Here is an 8,091-nt window from a genome sequence, read left to right as displayed (position 1 = left end):
AGAAATATTAGAACTGAAAAATGCAATAAATGAAAATATTTTAAAAATTATTAGATGCGTTCAAAAGAATAGAAATGTTAAAGGAAACAATAAATATGAAGACACATCAAGATGAATTACCCATTCTAGATGATAGTGAAAAAGAAAAAGATAAAACAATCAAGGGAAGCCTTTGCACCTCAGAGACATTCACTAGATCTAACATTCATATCAGTGTCCCAGAAGTTCTGAGAAAAAAATAGTTGAAAATATATTTGAAGAAAGAACGTCTGTCACCTACCCCAAAACATAAATTTCCTAATGTGGAACTGGGACATTTGGTTGGGACCCAGGTGAAACTGACACTATTGAAAACCCAAGTCCCTGAGTTCTCTCTCCGTGCCTTACAGAGGCGCACTTTCTGCTGCATGCTGATCCAGGCCTTCCTCTGTATGTGAGCATCCCTGGTGCATTTCTGTTCGTCCAAATTTCCTCTTATAAGGACACCAACCAGACTGGATGGAGTTTCACACCAATGGCCTCACTTTAACATGACCATCTCTTTTAAAACCCTGTTTTCCAAATTCAGTCACATTCTGAAGTACTGGAGTTTAATCCTTCAACAGGTGAATTTTGGGAGACAAAATTCTTCCCATAACACTGTGCTTTTTGTGCAGTTTAAAGTTTAAGAATCATGTTAATTATTTACAAACTTATGCAATCAAATCAATTATAGTGAAGGAATAAAAAGTAAATAATACAAAAGCACCTAAATATTTTTTAGCTAATATCATAACCGCCCTAGGAAAAATTGATCCAAGTAAATTCAAACATGAATCTTAGCTATGTACTTTGTCTGAAGACAAGAAGTATAAACAAATAGTGAGCTCTACTTAGCATTTTGCTTTTTACTATAGTATATATTAGCACTCTAAAACTACATTTCTTTATATTATAGAATTGAACAAGTTGGTAAAGATAATGAAGATTGTTAGGAAAAATAAAACATGCAAAAAATGCATCACCAGATGTTAGGGGCAGTTGTGGCTCGCCGATAGCTCTCAGAAAAATGCTTTGCAGACACGAGATCTCACACAAGGGACTTTATTTATGTGGTCCGCTCAGGGAGAAAAGAAGGGGCAAAACAGAAAGATGGCAAGTGGCTTCTCCCAGATATTGGAATCTGGGCTGGGAGGAACCAATCGGGGAGGAGAGTTCTTGCAGGCTGAGTGATGAACCAATAGCATGTTAGGACATATTGTGGGAGGCAGGAAGATGGTGACAGTGTAAGCCAGAAATTCCTGTAATGTAAGAGGCGGGCAGAGCGCAGATTGAAAAATGGTTGGGCAGTGGGAAATTCCTTTAACGGGAGAGGCAGGCTTTTTACCTTACAAAGATAACTGAAGTCAGGTTTTTATCTACTGGTGAAGGGAGATAAAAGATAGAACAGGTAAAGATGAAAATGAAAGCTATAGTTCTATTACCCATATTTTAGTTTCTGAATATTCTTCATTGAGAGGAAACTGCTTTTTAGACAAACAGTTTATTCCAAGCTGGAGCGAAGAGAGTAGTACTTAGAAATGATCTGGCAGAGTTTTGGCATGCCAGGGGTAAGGAAATGTTCAAAGAATAATAGAAGTTAAAAGGCAAGGGAGCCTTAATGAGCTCCCATTGGCCAAATCTAGGGGAATCAGAGTATGAAAATAAATAAGTTATACCCCAGTGAATAAAAATCTATGAATTCATACAAAGGAACAAATAAGTAGGGGAAAAGGAAAAGCTCTTCTATATAGTATAATGCCAACCAGTTAATATAGAGAAAATAATGGAGATTAAAGAAACTTCTATTTTGAAAACATCATAGTAATAATAGATCTTTCAATAATTATAAATGGATGTTAAAACTAGTGGGTGAAAGTTTAGTGACAAATTATTTCTATATTTCCAAACCATCTCCCCACAAAGTAGCTATGGATTACAAATAGACAATGACTAATTTTATAGTGATGAAACTTGAGACACATCACCTTAATCAATTATCAACGTTAACATCTCCAAAAATGCACAAGTGGATGCCATGTATCTTCTGATGGGATGCACTAAGGACACACTATCACTTTTTTTTTTTTTCCCTGCAGAAGGACAGCATCTTTATTGGGGGTGAGTCCTGACACCATGGACTCAAGACAGCTGGTCTGAACATCAATTCTCATGAAGATGTCCAGGGCGGCAATGGCCACAGGGAGTGAGGAATTGTCTCCTAGGAAGCACCCCACATCCCCCACGGGTCAGGCCACGGCTCAGGCATGCAGGAAGCGGTTGAAGGCTTGTAGGCAGACTCCAGATCGAAGAGCAACTGGCGCACCTGGGAGTCATCCAGCTCATCGGATGCTGACATGCCACTCAGGGTCTGTGGCCATCGGCTGACTGTTTGGTGGCCCTCGAAGTCTGGGGGCAGGTGGCTCATGAGGTGCATGGTCTCCATCGGCTCCCGCAGGTCGGGCTGGATCTCATCCATGGCACGGATCTCTAGGAGCAGTTTGTCCGTGACTGTGATGAAGAGTGAGACAACATCGGCAATACAGCGATTGAGGTTGCCCTTGTCGTCCTTGATGGTGACGGGCCTGTCTTCCTTGACCCTCTCCATGGCGAGCGGGCAGTCCGGGCGGAACTTGCGCAGGATTCATCAATGGAACTGATTTCTGAGCCTTGAAGCTGCCGGAAGGCAGCTTTGTACTGGACCAGGAGCCGAGAGCAGGCTGCAGTGTACTGTTGGGGGTGATGCAGTCCTCGATGTATGCTTTTTCCAGTGCCTCCACTGCCTTCACCCCTGCAAACAGCTCTGCCATGTTGTCATACTTCTCCCTCTCCCGGGCATTCTTGTACAACTTCACCTCCTCATACAGCTCTGCCTTGTTTCCAGGGGCTCCCAGGCCCGGAGTGGCTGGGATCCCGTGAAACATCCTGCAGGCTCTGTCAGCCACAGAGAGACCTGGGCGCGCTCGGCAGCTCCCGGAGATGGTGCTGGGGCGCTCGCCTGGGGCTGTGCCTGCCGGAACCCAATTTAAAAAAAAATTTTTTTTTTTTTTTTTTAGTTGTAGATGGACACAATGTCTTTATTTTATTTATTCATGTGGTGCTGAGGATCGAACCCAGTGCCCCACGCATGCAAGGAAAGCGTAATCAAGCCACAACCCCAGCCCACACTATCACTTTTGCAGTAGTTCTGCCACAAAATTCATGACCTGAATGTAAGCACAGGAATCATAGGACAAACCCCAATGAATGGACTTTTTTTTTTTTTTTTTTTACAAAATTTATCCTCTTCAAAAATTCCAAAGTAATCAAAGATAAGAGAGAGCAATTCTTTCATATTGAAGATTAGAGAGACATGTTAAGTAAATTCGTAAGTCGAGATTCCTAGACTGGATCCTTCACAATGTATAGGGAAGAGAATAGGGTAGGCTGCTAAAAATATTTAAATATAAATCATGGATTAGATGACATTATCCTAGAAGTGTTATTAGTTTCTTATATTAATAACTTACTATGGTCATGTGTACTCTTATTTCTGAGAAAATAACACACTGAGGTGGTAAAGGGAAAAAGGGGAAAAATATCTACACTTTACTTCAAATGGTTCAGATAAAAGGCATGTTTCACATGTGCACATAGAGAAAGAATAAGAGAGTGCCTGCAGCCTGGGGCTGTAACTCAGTGGAACAGCACTTCCCTCACACAAGTGAGGCACTGGGTTCAATCCTCTGCACCACATAAAACAACTCATAAAACAGTATTGTGTCCATTTACAACTACAAAATATTTTTAAAAAAGAGAGTCCACGCAGCAGTGGTAATTTCAGTTGGTTAAAATGTAACAATGGGTGAATATGAGTTAGAGGTTCACAGGAATACTTAACTATACTTACAACTCATGCACGTTTGAAGTTAAACTTTAAGTAGCTAAAAAAAGTTTCTAAATGATTCTCTTGTTAAATATTAAATATAAAACTAAATGGAAATACAAACTACCCAGAAATGGATTAAAAGGAAATCAATTTATCAAAGACTGAACCTCAGGAAATTGCCAAATAGGAAAATAATTAACAGAATTAAATGCCTAAAAAAAAAGGAAAGAAAACCCATTTGAACTCAATATCTCAACAAAAGAATACCAAATAAGAATTCATATTAAAAAAAAAGTAAGATTCACAGGACTGGGGTTGTAGCTCAGTGGTGGAGCACTTTCCTAATATGTGGGACAATGGATTTGATCCTCAGCACCACATAAAAATTAAATGAATAAAAATAAAGGTATTGTGTCCATCTACAACTAAAAAACTTTTTTTTTTTTAAATGTAAGGCTCACAAAACCCAAATATAGCTTTTGAAGAGGAAAAAGGTGATTAAATATGGTGTGAATGTACTATATCTTTTAGTTTTCTCTCTTCAAATCACTAAAATGACCAATGATATTTTTATAAGGTTAATTGCTGGCAAGAACACAAGTATGGTAGATATTGTTGATTACCTCTCCCAAACCATAACTTCTGTTACTTCCTTGTTACAAAAATACTCGTTTTTTTCCACAGTTACTATGTTCACCTCCAGAAAATGAATCATGATTTCTACAAGCCAGTGATTTTCATTCCCGATTGCATATTAGAATCAAGTCTTTCTTAAAATTCTAAAGGTTGAAACCATTCCAGACCAATTAAATCTTAATGTTTCTCTTATCATTTCACATGAACTCAAGTCATTAGTTCTCAAGTGCATACTAGAATCACATGGTGACCCATCTCTAATTTACAGGATTACAGATGACTTTGGTTTTTCTTTATACTTCTCTATATTTTCCAAAATATTTGTAATAGGATATTTTATTTTAATTAAAGGAACAGTACAGCAATCTTCAGAAAAGAAGTGACATTTGATCAGATATTCAAAAAGTTAAAAACAAAAACTAAACAGTATAGGTAGAAGCAAAAAGACATAAATCAAAGAACTGAAAAAATTCAAATGTATAATGCAAACTATTTACTTCCATAATATATCATGAGAAGGCAGTGCCAGGTAAAGGAAAATAAAAGAAGTCATTGAGTATATTAGAACCATATTAGGTAAATGAGAGAAAAACAATTTAGATTCTTAGGGAGGAAATCTTTTAAACGGATTGCATAGTTATGTATAATAAAATTAAAAGATATAATCCTGGTTTTATAGGGTTTACAATGTAGCTAGGCAGCAAAGCTTATATGTTAGATACTTTGGGGAAAACAAAAGGCATCTAGATAAATGCTTTATACTTTTAAGTGCTATAGCATCCTCAAGAAGAGGCAGTAATGAAGAAAGGGAGCTAATGTTTATCAAATACCTGGTATGTATCAAGTATTGTACACACACATGCTATTTCAATATCAATGACACTGAGAAAAAAGTATTTTCTCTCACTTAGAGGTTAAAAATTTTACAGGTGTATAGGAGAGATGAGAAGAAACTTTTTTCTGATAATAGAACCCATGCTCTTTATACCATATTTCAAAGGAATTACTATGGTTCAATAATCTGATATAGGATTTGTTTATTTTTCCAATGAATTCAAAATTTGAATTAAAATGTTGATAGGAAGAGATGGCAAAGTTGCATAAGCAGAAACTAATAGAACATGAAAAAGTGCTCAATATCTCTAGTAATTAGAGAAATGCAAATTAAAACAACTCTCAGATTTCATCTTACTCCAATTAGAATGGCTATTATCAAGAACACAAACAATAATAGATGTTGGCATGGATGTGGGGAAAAAGGCACACTTTTACATTGCAAGTCCCTGAGTGAACACACTTTTCTACTGGAGATTTAAGAATAACTGCTAATATATTTGGTAATATGTTTATGTTTTTAAGATTCACATGAAAATATTTGTGGGTGGAATCATTAACTTTAAAAACAGCACTGAGTAGAAAGGGCATTTGAATCAAACAAAAACAAAAACAATGTTGATAAATATTGAAACAGGGTTATGGGTAATGTTCCTTATAATGTTCTCTTTGAATATTTGTGTGAAAAGTTTGTGATAAAATATAAGTTAAAAAGTAAGGACTCGCCAGGTACAGTGGTGCATGGCTGTAATCCCAGTGGCTCCAGAGGCTGAGGCAAGAGGATCGGGAGTTCAAAGCCAGCCTCAGCAACTTAGCAAGGCCCTAAGCAACTCAGCAAGACCCTGACTCTAAATAAAGTATAAAAAAGGGCTGGAGATGTAGTTCAGTGGTTGAATGCTCCTGAGTTCAACCCCTGGTACAAAAAAAGTAAGGACTCAAATACAAAGAAATATCAAAAGACAGCCAGTGTGGTGATAGTATTAAACAAACACAGATTTCAAGGAAAAGAATATCAGCAGGGATTTCTCATGTATTAAAAGGATGCAGCTACCAAGAACATAAAACACCTCTGTTATCTAACAATTTAATTATGAATTATATACATAATAATATTCTATTAGAATATTAAAAACTATCTGTTATCCCAAGGCAGACAGCCGGCCTTGGTGAGTGCTGAACTTAATAAGTCCCTAGGGTGAAGGTTAATCTGCTGCTGCAGCAGGAGTTCATTCTGTAAGAACCCTTTGTGAACTAAGCTTAAATCTCCCCCTGGAACCTCCCTGCCACTTGCATTTCTCTGCTGCTCCAGTTAGTCGTTTCCAGCAAGCCTATGTTTGGCCATGTTGTGCACAGGGATGTGAAACATGAGAAAGGGGCTTGAAAAGCCCTTGTGAATGACATTTGAATCTGCCACCAGACCCTCCCTGCCACTTCCATTTCTACCCAGCTCCAACACACTGTTTCCAAGCAGTTTTCAATACTCACATATCTGGCAGCATTGAGAACAGGCCCAAGGTGCACTTGGGATGAATGTGAACCTGCTGCTGCAATGAAATTCAATTCCATAAGGTTCTATTGAGATTTATGAAATTATCTCTGGAAGCACTTTACCCCTGCCATTTCCAACTCCTAAAAAAGCAGTTTCCAAAGTGCAGATAGTCTTCCAATCTGAGACCTGGGAGTTATGGGAACTTACAGTTAAACAAGGGATGACATAGACTGACAGAATTGAGAATAGAGTTGATGCTTACTATGAGCACTGTGTCACCTCTGCTCTTCCAGCTTCTTTCCTAAAGCAGACATCATTCCTGTTGTGCACTACACCTAAAAACACCCTAGGAAGTTTGTGTACCTGCATTTGAAGCAGGAGTCCATTCAGTAAAATTCCTATGGAAAAGTAATGATGTCAATAAGGAAACTATGAAAAAGAAAGCTTCTTTAAAGACATTTGAAATCATCTTTCAAAGTATGTTGAGGGGGCAAATGTTTACAAAACAAGTATAACCATCTCCAAAACTTTCTGAGAGTTTTAGCAATATCAGGCATGTGACATCTCCAAGAAATGCTTTAATCTCTGAGATAGTGAAGATGTCATAGACATCAGTGTATTAATAACAGAGAACTTGTTTTGGTATTGGGCAGCTAAAACATAGTTCTTTCCTGGGAAATATTTTCTAGATTTCATCATCCCTGGTCATAAATTATGTATTTGGCAATTAACTTATCCTCTATAGCAGTGACTCACATTTTGAACAAGCATCAGAATCCCCTAGAGGGCTTGTGGAATAAATTGCTAGGCCCAATTCCTAGAGTTTCTGAGTCAGCAAACCTGCAGTTCAGCCTAAGTTGGTACTAGGGATTTGAACCCAGGGTCACTTTACCACTAAGATACATTCCCAGCTCTTTTTATTTTATGACAGGATCTTGCTACATTGCCCAGAGTGGTCTCAAACTTGTGATCCTCCAGCCTCAGCCCCCCAAATGGCTGGGACTATAAGCATGCATCATTGAAACTGGCAAAGCATTTGCATATCTAACCAGCTTCCTGGTTGATACTGATGCTGCTGGTTCTGGGACCACACTTTGAGACCAGCAGTATCAGCACCATCTTGGAACTAGTTAGAAGAGTTAGAAGTATAGAATATGAACTAGCCATCCTCCCTTTCTTCTTTAGCAATGAAACTCTGATTTTCATTCAGAGTAAAAACACATCTAGGGGCTGGGGTTGTAGCTCA

General features: G+C 38.1%; 1 pseudogene across 1 annotated transcript; it reads right to left on the bottom strand.

Moving 5' to 3' along the window:
• Positions 1-2,264: 2,264 nt before the first annotated feature.
• Positions 2,265-3,005, bottom strand: LOC306648037 (vacuolar protein sorting-associated protein 28 homolog; annotated as a pseudogene). Its single transcript has one exon. The product of its transcript is annotated as a vacuolar protein sorting-associated protein 28 homolog (transcript).
• Between the last annotated feature and the right edge of the window lie 5,086 nt (positions 3,006-8,091).

This window comes from Sciurus vulgaris, assembly GCF_902686455.1.
Source record: "Sciurus vulgaris genome assembly, chromosome: 17".
Lineage (NCBI taxonomy): Eukaryota > Metazoa > Chordata > Mammalia > Rodentia > Sciuridae > Sciurus > Sciurus vulgaris.
Note: the sequence above shows the minus strand (reverse complement) of the source record. Positions and strands in the feature narration are given on the sequence as shown.